Below are 15,606 nucleotides of genomic sequence, written 5' to 3'. Positions count from 1 at the left end.
GTTTGTGTACATGGCATACCGGGAACGATATTAACTGATCAGGGCACCAATTTCCTTAGTAAAACGTTTGCTGAAGTTTGCAAGTTATTAAAGATAGAAAAAGTTAACACTAGTCCTTATAGGCCACAGGGCAATCCTGTTGAACGTGCTCATAGGACCTTAGCTGAGTACTTACGACATTATGTAGACAAGAATTTAAATAATTGGGATCATTTATTACCTTAAGCATTTTTTGTATATAATTCGACAGTACATTCATCTACTAACTTCCAGTCATACGCACTAGTTTATGGACGCACATTGGAGGTACTGATTAAATTAAAAACCGAGCCAGAACCACGATACAATTACGACGATTAGTTATTTGATTTAAAGGAAAACATGCAAGTGTCACATAAGATAGCTAGAGAACAATTAGTTAAAAACAAAATAAAAAGTAAGGAAAGATACGATAGGAACGAAAATCCACAAGAAATACATGTTAAGGATTTAGTACTCTTAAAGGATAATAATCATAGAACAAAACTCGATCCATTATGGTTAGGGCCATACGAAGTCATAGCAATAGTGGGAAATGAAAATGTAGTTATACAGCGTGGGCGGCGTAGCATCACTGTTCATAGAAACAATGTTAAAAAATATTATAATGATGCACAATCCGATTAAAATATATATATATATATATATATATAGTTATTTATATTTAATTAACGTGTAAATTATTAATTTGATCTTAAGAATAAAACTAAATAGGAAGCGTAATACAAGCAATGTAGGACTAAACATTTCTTTTAAATTCTTTAAGCAAAAAAAAAAAAATATAAATTATAGATAAATTTTAATTTTAGGGACAGACAAAGGGAATTCATTTTGGAACTTGAAATCGCACTCCAACAAGAATTACACGAAACATATACTATAGGGCCGGAGAACACACCGAGGTGTTTTATAGGTCATATCAACACTGCAAATAATAACGTCGAAGAACCTTTCACAACTCTCGAAATAACTAAAATAATAGAAATTATTACTAATATCATGTATGATTTATCACCAAATTCAGTGACGTCAGTAGATACATTATGTAAACGACTAACAAATTATATGAAACTTTTATACGATCCAAGGGATATACTAGATTATGATAGGTGGTTTTAAAAAAAAAAAAAAATATATATACATATAAGATAATAAAATAAGGTAGTTAGTTTAATATAAATATAATTTTATACTTTTAGATTGGTGATGATGATTGGTTGTCTAGTTAAATCTGACGAAATAAATACATCAGAACACTTTAAATATACGCCTTATGGAAATGGCAAGGGATTATATTACGAAAATTTAGGACCTACTAGGATTATAGGGGCTGAATATGAACTTGTAACATATTTTTCGCTAAAGGAGTACAATACGAAATATGATTTATTGGGGGAAAAAATGAAAAATATCACAAAAATATGTACCGATCAAAAACATATCGATTTATGCGGGAAATACCAGATAGTAATAACGGATTTATATAGCGAAATAAGTAAACAAAAAAAACGTATGTATTTGTCATTAGGAAGTGGTATGGATCAATTCGATAATAAGCAACGGAAAAGAAGGGGGTTAGTAAACATAATAGGTAACGCTATGTACACGTTATTTGGCGTATGCGATGATAAATGCACTAAAAAAACACGGGAAGCTATAAAGCAAACAGAAGAATCGGGGGCTAATATACTACACATAATGAAGGCTCAAACAACAGTAGTAAAAACAATAGTAAAAAATATAGGAAATACGTTAGAACAAACTGAACAATTATATAGAAACATTTCTACTAAGGAACAACAATTATACGTAAGAATGTTACAAATACAAACTAGAACTGACGATGTTTTAGACTTATTAATGGCAGGAGAAGTACATAATGTATACACAATAATCACAAATCAATACGCCTACGAAACTCAAACGTTAGGACAAATAGTAACAGCCGCTAGAGAAGGAATAATACACCCAAGTCTTATGACACCGCAAGAATTAGCATCAACTTTAAAATCAATAGAACTAACAATTAAGAAACAATATAGCATTCCTATGGGAACAAAAGCTTCAGAATTAAATGAATTTCAAAAAATTACTAAAATGAGTATTTACTATGAAAACGATAATTTAGTATTCATTAAAAAAATACCGTTAGTTATTGACATTGAACTTACATTATACCATTTAATACCTATACCAATAATCCATGTTCAAAATAATACTGAAGGGTGGTATCTTCCAACAGTTACTTATAACAATATTGCAATAACTAAAGATAGAAAACGATTTACTACATATACAGAAAAACAATTGGACGACTGTACAGAGACTACAATATATAGAATATGTAGAACACCACAACCAATTCAAGAAAACAGCGAACGCCAACCATGCGAATTACAATTATTCAAAGGACCTGATACTATTTCTAATCAACGGAACTGTGCAATCGAAAAATTTAATCTACAAAGAAACATATACCATAAATTGCGAAACAAAAACACCTGGTTACATGTGGGAAGTGAAGCACTGACCGTAAGTTGTACAGATATAGTCGAGCCATTTACGCTAGATACAAATAAAATTGGAGAAATAACTATCGTAAACAATAATTGTCAAGTATTTACACAAGATGCAGTACTAACCGCCACAGAAGAGATTACCAACACGAATTATAAGGATTTCATACCTACAACTAACATAAAAAGCATTTTAGAGAAGATACCTGAACACATATATAGATTCGAAGTAAATAAAAGATGGGGAGACAATCCAAATATACAATTAACGGATCTACACGGCGTATCCAAGTCCTTGGATGAAATACAACAAATGATAGACCAAGAAGTTTTAAGAGAACAAAGCCAAAAACACCAGTTTATACACGGTAACTTACTATATGTAACAATAGTATTAGCAGCACTATCTCTCGTACTCATAATAGCAATATATATATTAATTAAATGCAAATATATTAGTGATGAACAAGTAATAGATATACCCAGAAGGATAGTTAAATATAGACCATCAAACAGAAGTGACTACATAAGGGGGTTTGAAGAGACACCATTCACTCCACCACCGTCACCAAGATAAAAAAAAAAAAAAAGAATAATATATAGAAAACATATATAAATAAAAAAAATTTATATAATAATAAATAATAAGTTAATTAATTAATATTAATAATAATTATAATAGTAATGCAATCAAATAATATAATTATGTTTCAGAAAATAAACAAGAGAACGTCAAAATAAAATATACGTTAACCATTAAATTAAAATTATAAACATGGGCGAAAATGCACAAATATCTGTAGATTATTCATTTACATTACATGCAATCGATTTTATTAAAGAATTAAAGGAAGTATTATTAACTAGTGCGCTTATTCAATTAGTACGAAGAAACATAGTATACGTAAGCTGTTTTGAACACCATGTACTAGAAGCAAACAATAGAATGCCCGTACCATTATCAGAAGAAGAATTAGATTTAGTGATGATTCCTTTGACCACTTATCTTCATCCATTTTGTAACCTTACATGTCCAAATAGATCAATTTGTTTAACTATAGGTGCAGTATTAAATCAATTAATTAATAGACGTATCATTACCACCGATTTCTTTTTATAAATAAATCCTTGTAAAAAAAAAATAAATAAAAAAAAATAATAATAAATAAATAAATAAATAAGAATAAATCAAATAAAAATAAATAAATAATAATAATATTAAATAAATTATAATATAAATTATAAATACGTACAAATAGAAAAAAAATAATACGTAAAAATAATATATCATAAGTAATATTTACAGAAATTAGAATAGTAATAATATTAACGTAACTATCGTAATAAATAATGAAATTTTAACTATTTCAGAGTATAAGAAGAAACGAAATATAAATACACGTAAAAGTTTAATATATAAAGATTTTAACAGAGACAAACATGAACGAAAACATACCATTGTCGGCAGAACTACCATTGACACTACAAGCAATAGAATTTTTCAGAGAGCTGAAAAACGAATTATTAAACGAGCAGCACAATCAGTTTGTCTGGGGGGATATGATTTGTGTAGGATGTTTCAAACGACATGTCATAGAGGCTAATAGGAGAATGACTATGCCGTTTACACAACGTGTTTTAAATCAAGCTATGGTACCGGTAACTGCATTTATACACGCAGTAATTGTTAACCCTAGGGCGGATAGTTCAATCTGTGTAGAAGTCGGAATGCTTTTAGAGCAACTAATCTCACGACGTATATTATCCACGGACCATATATTCGAAGAGCAAAACATAATAACAACAACACAGGAAAATTAAATATAGTAGTAATATGTAACTATAGTAATAATAATATGCATACATTTAATATTTTATATATATATTCTAGCTCTCAAATCCGTTTTTTCATAATGGATTTCGAATTCACTATGATCAATAGGACCGAAATATGATTGGTATCCGGCGCCATCTCCAACAGTTTAGAAAAATATAAACCGATGAAACTGGAGGGGAATCCTCTTGTACTTACACAAGACGATAAGTTAAGGAGGTTCCGGCGCCGTGACTTGGGAAAAGTTGTGCAAACAATCAAAAGGGTATTCCGGAGTAAACCAAACTTGACCACACCATTGTTGGACCAATTATACAAAAGTATAAACCATCAGGGGGAGGTGACTTTGTCAACGGTATACCTACAGAAATATTTGCACATCGATAGCAGGAAGCCAATAATAGTTTTTTGGAACGGAACGACAGATCTAACAATTGTAAAAAGATTAAGGTTAAGGGGTATATTAGCGTTTTTAAATATAACGGCGTACAGTGATAGGAATAATAATGAATTTAATTTAAAACTAACTAATATAGAAACAAGAGAAACCTTATATTCAGGGTACATAGGAAAACTTAATAAAAACGGCAGGATGTTAAACTTATTAGAAGCACATGGATTGGTGTGCAATATGAATCATCATATCACGCATTGTCACGATCCAATTGCTGGAGTTTTTATTCCTATTACTGTATAAGCAATATCTGGTGCTGTATACACAACACCTAATTCAATTTCTTTCCCTTTAGGCCATGTTTTATTAATAGGGATTAATTTTTTTATAAAATTAAAGCCTAAACAATTTGATAAATATTCATCAAACCACAGACCAATTGAAGCAGTTATTTTTAATAAATTTTTATTTATTTCAAGATTTATTTTAGGAAAATTTTCCACAAATTTAGTTCCGAATGAATTAAATAAATTTTCAATTTCACCTATTGAATAAATACCAATAAATATTGTACCTAGTGGGATTTGACCATTTCGACCTAATCTAAATTCACATTCTTTTTCAATATTTATGTAATATTCACCATCAATAGGAAAGTACATTTTTTTCTCACTTGTCATTGAAAAATCTATATTACCATTAAAACCTAAATATTTTTTTAATTTTTCATCTAATTTATAATAACAAGGAGATTTGATTGTAATTCTATTAGTTTCATCAGAAAATGATATAATAAGTGGTTCTATTTCTTTGTTCAATTGTTCAATACTATATCTACCTGTTTTTATATGTATTATATTCTGTTTAATTGTTATACAACACTCTGATTCAATATTAATAAAATTGTTGCCTTTCAAAACTAATGAATAGAGACCTAAAAAATGATCACTATCATTATTGTGAATAGGTTTGTTTAAATAAATACAACCCTTTTTTACTTTTATAAATACCATTTATAAAAGTAAATTTATTTTTTTATTTAAAATCAAAATCATGTCTTGTTTTCCCATTCTTTAAAATTTTTTCACAATTATAAATAAGATTCAATTTTGTTTCCGAACATGTATTATACCGTGTTATTTTGTTTTCTGTAAATTCATTTGTATATCTTTCTGGTAAATTTAACATATATTCATCGTTTAATACAACACTTATTCTTTTTCCAAACTTTGTATCAATCATTATGAACTTATTTACTTTGTATGGTTTTCCTTGTTCCAAATCATTAAATTTTACAAATGTATATCCATTGTTCATTTTATTTAAAGCATCTTTTAAGTTTTCCATTTCCATTTCTTATTTATATTAGAAAATATAATTTTTTTTTTTATTTTCAATAATTTTTTTTAAAAATTTTCTATTTAAAAAATTTTTTTCAATATAAATATAAAAAATGAACGAAACTATATATTGTCTTAAATGTAAAATTCAAACAAAAAATATTAATGCAAATAAAATTCAAACAGTTAATGGTAGATGGAGAATTTCATCAATATGTTTTAAATGTAACACAAATAAAAGTAAATTTATAAAAAATCCTACAATTGGACATAATATTTCCAATAAAAAATTAAATGACCCAGATAAAATGATATTAGCTAAAGAACTTCATAAACCAGTTAGAAAAAAATTTCCTAAACGAAGAATAATTACTAAAGGTATTGATGATTTATGGGCTGCTGATTTAGTTATAATGGGAAATTATTCTGATGAAAATGAGGGTTATTCTTATATAATAACTGTTATAGATACGTTTTCAAAATTTTCTTGGGCTTTAGAACTCAAAAAGAAAGATGGAATTAATGTTTCAGAAACATTTCAAAAAATAATAAAACAAGCTATATCACAAAATCATCAAGCACCAAAATTACTCCACGCAGATAAAGGTTTGGAATTTGAAAATAAACATTTTAAAAAAGTTTTGCAAGAATATGGAATTAAAATGTATCACACCCAAAATGAAGAAAAATCGTCAATTATTGAAAGATTTAACAGAACATTAAACAGTAAAATGAGATTACATTTTGAAGTTACAAATTCTAAAAAATGGATTAAAATTTTAAAAAGTTTAATATATGAATATAATTTCAAAGACATACATCGATCTATTGGTATGAGACCTTGTGAAGTAAATAAATCTAACGAAGATGATGTTTTTCATAAATTATTTTCTACAAAAAACAAACCTAAACCAAAAATTAAATTTAGTGTAGGTGATAGAGTAAGAATAACAGCTTCTAAAAAAACATTTGGTAATAAATATAGTAATAATTGGACAAAAGAAATATTTATAGTTAATGAAATTTTATACACAAATCCTATTACTTATAAAATTATAGATTTAAACAATGAAGAGATTATAGGGAGTTTTTATAACCAAGAGTTACAAAAAACAAAATTTTAAATGATATTTTTTAATAGAAATTATTCTATTAAAAAATTGAATGTAAAAAAAAAATAATATTTTCTATAATAAAGAATGGAAGGATTAAATAAAATTGAATCTTTAGTTAAAGAAATTGATATCAATAATAAAATGGATGTATTAAATAAAAAAATATATCCTGCTAAAACTTGTGATAAATGTAATTTAACAATTGGTTCCAAAAGTTGGTCTGCTCATTTGAAATCTATTCGACATCAAAAAAATGATATAGATCAAACAATTTTACCTTGTAGAGTTAATACAAAATATAATGGTGTACCAATTAATCAATATAGACTAAAAAATTTTAATTTTTTGAAAGTAATGCGAAATGAAATAAAAAAAAGTATACAAAAAAAAAAATAATAAATGTTATGTGAAATTTTGTGCTTTTGAATACTATGAATATTCTGAGAGTATTAAATATAATCTAAATAAAATTCCAATTGATGGAAATATTTTCATTATTAATCAAGGAGATGATGGTTTTGGAAATGGAAAGCCTTATGTTTCTAAACTATTACATTCACCAACTTGGTTAGAACTTTGTCATATAGCCAATGATCAAATTATTGCAACAGATGATTATAATCACTATTATCTAGACGATATTAAGATTGTTCAAGATTTAGGAAATATTAAAATGTGTGAATTTAGTATGGGATCTTAATATTATTTAAATATTATTTTTAATAAAAATTATTTTTATTAAAAAATTGAATGTAAAAAAATAATAATATTATCTATAATAAATAATGGATAATAAAAAAATTGAAACAAGTGTTAAAGGAAATGTTAACAATAATAAAATGGATAACAAAACTTGTGAAAAATGTAACTTAACAGTTAGTTACAAAAATTGGTCTAGACATTTGAAATCTATTCGTCATCAAAACAATGATCCAGATCAAACAATTATACCTCGATTTAGAGGAACATACAGAGGTACAACAACAAAAAATGTAAGAACAAAACAAGAGAGAATACCAAAAACAGATAAAACTTGTGATATTTGTAAGCTAACAGTTAAATACAACAGTTGGTCTAAACATTTACAGTCTATTCGTCATCAAAATAATGGTATAAGACCAAGAATATCAAGAGAGATAATACCTAAATCACATAGAGTTTTTAATTTTAATGAAGAAATATTTGAAATAAACAACACGATTCGACCTATTTTAAAAAATGAAGAAACAGCATTTCAAAGTAGATTAAAAACTTATATTATTAAAAATAATATGGGTATTAAAGATATACAAACATTTTTAAATCGTTTAGATAATCCAGTAATAGGACGAGTTAAACATGAATTAAAAATAAAAAAAATAAAACAAACAAATTTAAAAGTAAATATTTGGTTGTATGCTATATATAAGAGAGGTACTAATAAAGAAAATATGGAATATGAGGAAAAAAGTTTTAAAACACCAAATAAAATTTTAACAAAAAATTCTAACTTAAATGATTTTTATACAAATACAAAAATTAAAATTGTAAAAGAAGAAGAAGATTTTATAATGAAGAAATCTCAATGGAGACTTCATGAAATTTTAAGTTTGGGAATAAATATAAATAAATATGTTCCTTTTAAGGGTTCTTCATATATTCCATTACCTAAACATATTGGAAATAAAAAAGCTATTATAAATGTTCAAAATAAAGATGATAAATGTTTTCTTTGGGCAATACTCTCTGCTTTACATCCTGTTGAAAAAAATGGAGATAGAGTAACTAAATATAAAAAATGGGAACATGAATTTGATAAAGAATTTAAAGATATTGAATTTCCAGTAAAAATCACAGACGTTCCGAAATTTGTTAAAAGAACAAAAGATATTTCTATTAATATGTTTTGTTTAGATAACAAAGTAATTGTACCTTTAGAAACGAATGAAATCGAAAAAACTAATCATATAGATTTATTATATTTGACAGTGGATGATAAGGATAATAAAGGACATTATTGTTGGATTAAAGATTTAGGGAAACTAGTAGGAAGACAAAACACTAAAAATACTAAAAAAAGATTTTACTGTAAAATGTGTTTAAATAGTTTTGGTACAGAAAATATGTTAAATGAACATAAACATTATTGTACTAATAATAAAGCAGCTAAAATAATTCTACCAGAACCCTATAATAAAACTTTAGAATTTGAAAATTATAATCATTCATTAAGAGTCCCTTTTGTGATTTATGCTGACTTTGAATGTACACTTCAACCAATATATACTTGTCAACCAAATGATACAGAGTCTTTTACAAAATGTTATCAGAAACATATACCTAATAATTTTTGTTATTATATTAAATATAGTAATGGTGATTATAAACCACCTGTAAAATATTCTGGTCCAAACGTAGCTAAAGAATTTTATGAATGTATGAAAAATGAAGAAATACTTATTTCTGAAATATATGATAAAATAGTTTCTATGAAATCATTGAATGTAGAACAATTAAATAATTATAATAAATCTAATAAATGTCATATTTGTGAAAGATATTTATCAGATTTACCTCCAATGTTAGAGAAAAAATTTAAAATAATTAAAGACACTATTGAATATTATAAAAATACTGATGATGTTAAAAATATTAAATTGTATGAAGATAAACTTAAAATAATTAAAGACACTATTGAATATTATAAAAATACTGATGATGTTAAAAAATTTAAATTGTATGAAGATAAACTTAAAATAATTAAAGACGCTATAGAATATTATAAATTATTAAATATTATAAAATATTGTAAATTTAACAAATTTATTTTGAAACAAAAAAGTAAAATAAAAAATCTTATAAAACAAGTTCTTTGTCCTCAAACGGTTAAATTGTATGAAGATAAACTTAAAATAATTAAAGACACTATTGATTATTATAAAAATACTGATGATGTTAAAAAATTTAAATTGTATGAAGATAAACTTAAAATAATTAAAGACGATATTGAATCTTATAAAAATACTGATGATGTTAAAAAATTTAAATTGTATGAAGATAAACTTAAAAACGAAATAGAAAATAAAAATAAAAATATGAGAAAAGTTCGGGATCATAACCACTTAACTGGAGAATATAGAGGAGCAGCACATTCTATATGTAATCTTAATTACCAAAATCCTCGTTTTATTCCAATTGTTTTTCATAATCTTTCAGGTTATGATGCCCATCTATTTATAAAAGAATTTGGGAACGATACTGAAAAAATAAAATTGCTCACAAATAATGAGGAAAAATATATTTCTTTTTCAAAAGTGATATCACGTGTAGTAACTAGGAATGGTAAAGACATAAAATTATCTACAGAATTAAGATTTATAGATTCATTCAAATTTTTACCTAGTTCTTTAGACAAATTAACAAATAATTTAAGAAATGATTCGAAATTAAATTTAAAAAATAAATTTAAAGAACTTAGTAAATATTTTCCTGAAGAACATTTAGATTTAGTTACTAGAAAGTTAGCTTATCCCTATGAGTATATGGATAGTAAAGAAAAATTTAATGAAACATGTTTACCTCCTATTGAAAAATTTTATAGTTCTCTCACTGATAAAAATATAACTAAAAAGGAATATGAAAACTCACAAAAAATTTGGAAAGTGTTTAATATACAAAATATGCGTGAATTCACAAGTTTATATAATATGATTGATGTTTTATTGTTAACAGATATAATAGAAAATTTTAGAGATATTTCTTTAAAAAATTATAAATTAGATCCTATGTGGTATTTTACAACACCAGGATTTGCGTGGAATAGTATGTTAAGAATGACAAAAGTAAAATTAGATTTATTAACAGATGTCGATCAATTGTTGATGTTTGAAAATGGAATAAGAGGTGGTTTATCTCAATGTAGTCAAAGGTATTCAAAAGCAAACAATAAATACATGGGAGATATATTTAAAAAAAAAGAGGAATCAATATTTTTAAAATACTTGGATGCAAATAATCTTTATGGGTGGGCAATGAGTAAATATTTACCTACTGGAGATTTCAAATGGGTTGATAATCTGAATGATTTTAATGTAATGAATATTTCTGATGAATCATGTAAGGGTTATATTTTAGAAATCGATTTAACTTACCCTAAAGATCTTCATGATCTACATTCAGATTTCCCTTTAGCACCGGAAAGACGTTTTGATGACAAAAAACTCCCAAAATTATTAACAACTTTGTATGACAAGAAAAAATATATAATACATTATGAAACACTAAAATTATATATTAATTTAGGTTTAAAAATAGAGAAAATTCACAGTGTTAGAATTTAGTCAATCTCCTTGGTTAAAAGTGTATATTAATTTTAATACTAATCTCAGATCAGAAGCTAAGAATGAGTTTGAAAAAGAATATTTCAAATTAATGAACAACAGTGTTTATGGACGTACTATGATGAATGTTCGAAATCATGTTGATATAAGATTATGTTCTAATGCAGTCCAACTAGAAAAATTAATTGCAAAACCAAATTTTGATCGAAGAACAATTTTTACAGGAAATTTAGTTGCAGTACATATGAAAAGATGTAAAATAACTTTCAATCAACCAATATATGTAGGAATGTGTATTTTAGATTTATCTAAAATGTTAATGTATGATTTTTATTATAATATTATAAAGAAAAAATATGGAAATAAAGTTAGATTGTTATATACAGATACAGATTCACTTATATTAGAAATAAAAACTAATGATTTTTATCAAGATATGAAAATTATGTTAGATCATTTTGACACTTCAGATTATCCAAAAGATAATATTTATGGTTTACCTTTAGTTAACAAAAAAGTCTTAGGCAAGTTCAAAGATGAATTGAATGGAAAAATTATGACTGAATTTATAGGTTTAAGATCTAAATTATATTCACATCGAATATTAGATACTGAAAAAGAAATTAAAAAAGCTAAAGGTGTTAAAAAAAATGTTGTAGAAAATAAAATATGTTTTAATGATTTTGAAAATTGTTTACTAACAAAAAAATCAAAATATATTAAACAAAATTTATTTAGAACTAAGAAACATGATATTTTTACTGTAGAACAAAACAAAAAAGCTTTAAGTGTTTATGATGATAAAAGATTTATTTTAGAAAATAGTATTGATACATTAGCTTGGGGACATTATAAAACAAAAATAGACAGAAATGATTTTGTAGACCATCTCAATACACTAATTAGAAATCAAAATCAAAAAGATTAGAAAAATAGATAATAATAACGCGCACCCTATTTGGGTGCGCGTTAAATATCAATTTCTTTTTAATACATTTTTGCATTTAGATTTTTATTTTAAATAGAACAATTATATTAAAAAATATTTTAATTATTATTGCATTTAGATTTTCTTAAAAAATATTTTAAGAAATATTTCATTTGGAATTTAATTAATTAATTTCATAAGTTTTGCGAAAAAATATTTTAATTATTATTGCATTTAGATTTTCTGATCTTTTTGCACATTGTTTTCTTTGTGATCTTTTATTGATATAATATGAAGTGAGCCAGAACATACATATATATACTACTAACGTGTATAAAACTTAAATGTCGAGACCACTTGATAAGCGTGTGTCCAGAATGCTACGCATGTGCATAATGTTATTTTTTTTGTTACCATCTATATTGTAAATATTATTTTAATGTAATTATGACGTCAGCTATTAACTATTATAACTTGTATTTTTAAATTAATTACAATCATACGAAATATTGTTTAAAAAAAAAAAAATTTTTTATTCTCACTCTGTATACTGTTAACTTTCTTTGTATATCACCAATATATAATGTATAAATATAGTACTAAGTAATGCACAATAAAATGTTATTTTAACTGAAAACAATTATGTACTAACCATAGAATGAAACGGGGTAAATTTTTACCCCATGCGCGTAAACGAGACATCTAAAACCGTGCGCCTTACGACGGGTTAAGCCTACGTATACAACACCACTCGAAGCCGAGGTCATTTACCAAGCCATAAACAATTTAAAAACCTTTTGCATAACAAATAAAATTAACTCGTTTTCTACAAATAAATTAGACGGGCCTACCTCACTCACCAGTTACTTACGTATTCGAACAATGTTTCGGCATATTTTTAAAGCAACCGACATTGTAGTAAAAATTTACACGGGTCAGCAATTAACCGAAGACGAAAAGAAATGAATAATTTACGAGCACCATAACTCACCGTTAGGAGGACATGCAGGTGTATCGCGCACGGTAAAAAGATTAAAACTTAATTGGCGCCACATGAAAAAAGACGTCAAACATTATATTAAACATTGCGAATTATGTCAGAAAAACAAATCACATGTTAAAACCAAACAACCTATGTTAATTACTAGCACAGTAGTAAAACTTTTCGAAAGAGTCTGCCTAGATATAGTAGGACCTTTACCAAAAACATTAACATGGAACATGTAAGACGACTTACACTCACCTTGCAAGACGAATTAAGTCGTTTTTCACTAGCCATAGCGTTATCCGCCACGGACGCGCAAACGGTAGCACAAGCTTTCGTAGAATGTTTCGTGTGTATATACGGTATCCCCGAATCGATTTTGACGGATTGCGGAACAAATTTTCTATCCGACGTATTCAAAAGCATGTGTAAACTTTTAGACATAAAGAAATCGAAAACTACGCCTTGGCATCCACAAGGAAATGCTTTTCTAGAACGTTCGCACAAAACATTAAAAACCTATTTACGGAGTTTTGTTGACAAAGACAGTAATTGGGATAAACTATTATGCTTCGCAACTTTCTATTATAACACCACAGTTCATACCTCGACTAATTTTACACCCTATGAACTAGTATTCGGAAGAAAACCGAACATTCCTTCCGCATTTAACAAAAATCCCGAACCACAGTATGATTATGATAACTATGTTTTCGACCTTAAACGCCTTATGCAGGAAGCACACAAAATAGCGAGGGATAACCTAATCAAGAAAAAAGAATCTAATAAAACTTACTATGATCGAACTTTAAATGTCGTCAATTTACACGTAGGAGATAAAGTACTCATTAGAGAGCACAATAAGAAAAATGCGCTTAGCTTAAAGTGGCAAGGACCTTTTGAGGTACTATTAGTACACGATAACGAAAATATTACAATCCAAAAAGGAAATCGCGAGTATCGTATACATAAAAATAACGTAAAACGTTATTACGACGATAACGACAGCGAATAAAAAAAAAAAATTATTACAATTTCATTTATTTTCAACTTGCCTACTTACATATAATTTCATTTCCTACCAAATTCTTTTCTTATTATTTTAGGGACAAAAGACGAAATTTCATGACTTAATTTCGTACAACATTAAAATCACAACAACACGACCACACCGTGTTATATCCCGACGAACTTCCGCGATGCATGATAATACATATAGACACAGCAAATAGGAACTTACTTCAACCTTATACGCCGGTGGAGCTGTTGGAACTCACGCGTGCGATTAATCATTTTTCTCATGACCTAACAAAAACGCTGAGACCTCTACGAAAACCACTTTGCTTATATTTAAGAGAATTTTTAGAGACAACAGAAGACCCAACGGATATACTTGACTATATGCGACTCTATTAACTCGTATTCTATTAACATTTCAAGTTTGATTTTCTATAACCACAATAACCATTTTTTCTTTCTAAATTACTCGCACACGCACGTACTATTTTATACACCCTTCATTTTATATAGTCATATACATATATATTAGGGTGGTCCTTAATTTTAAACTTTCAAACTTTTTATTGAGCACCCCCCAAATTTTGTTCATTACTATAAGAAAATAATTTAGGTTAAATTTGGTGATGATACCTCACTCCCTTCACGTGCCGCAAAAGGGTTGAAAAATGACTAACGAGGGTAGTTTTCCTGTTTTTTGAATTTAAACCAAAAACTATAAAATCCACAAAAAAACACATAGAACCTTAATTGTAGAACATTAAATTACCTATAAAAAATATCTTCATAAAATTTCTTGTCAATCCTTTATTTTTCGAGAATTTGTTAAATAACCAAATTTTATATATATTTCGAAAATTTGATTTTTTTATGGTTATTCTAATATATTTGACGTATTGTTCAATTTACGACGAAGTCTTTTATATAAAAAATGTTCAAAATATAATTTTCTGAAATAATGTTATAAGTAAAGTTTGTATTAGACCATTAACTTTGTTTTTACAGTAGGATTCGTGAAATATTTTATTAAACAACTCTTCTACCACTACGAAGAACCAAATACAACATAATTATTTTATTCATAAGAAAAAGATTACTTTATAATAAAGTATGATAAGT

The 15,606-nt window shown here is 26.5% G+C and overlaps 1 pseudogene; it reads left to right on the top strand.

Annotated features, from left to right (window-relative positions):
* The first annotated feature begins 4,486 nt into the window (after positions 1-4,486).
* On the top strand, positions 4,487-5,086 carry LOC132933133 (uncharacterized; annotated as a pseudogene).
* Positions 5,087-15,606: the final 10,520 nt, after the last annotated feature.

The sequence above is a fragment of the Metopolophium dirhodum genome, chromosome 1 (assembly GCF_019925205.1).
Source record: "Metopolophium dirhodum isolate CAU chromosome 1, ASM1992520v1, whole genome shotgun sequence".
NCBI lineage: Eukaryota > Metazoa > Arthropoda > Insecta > Hemiptera > Aphididae > Metopolophium > Metopolophium dirhodum.
This window is presented reverse-complemented; position numbering and strand designations above follow the sequence as displayed.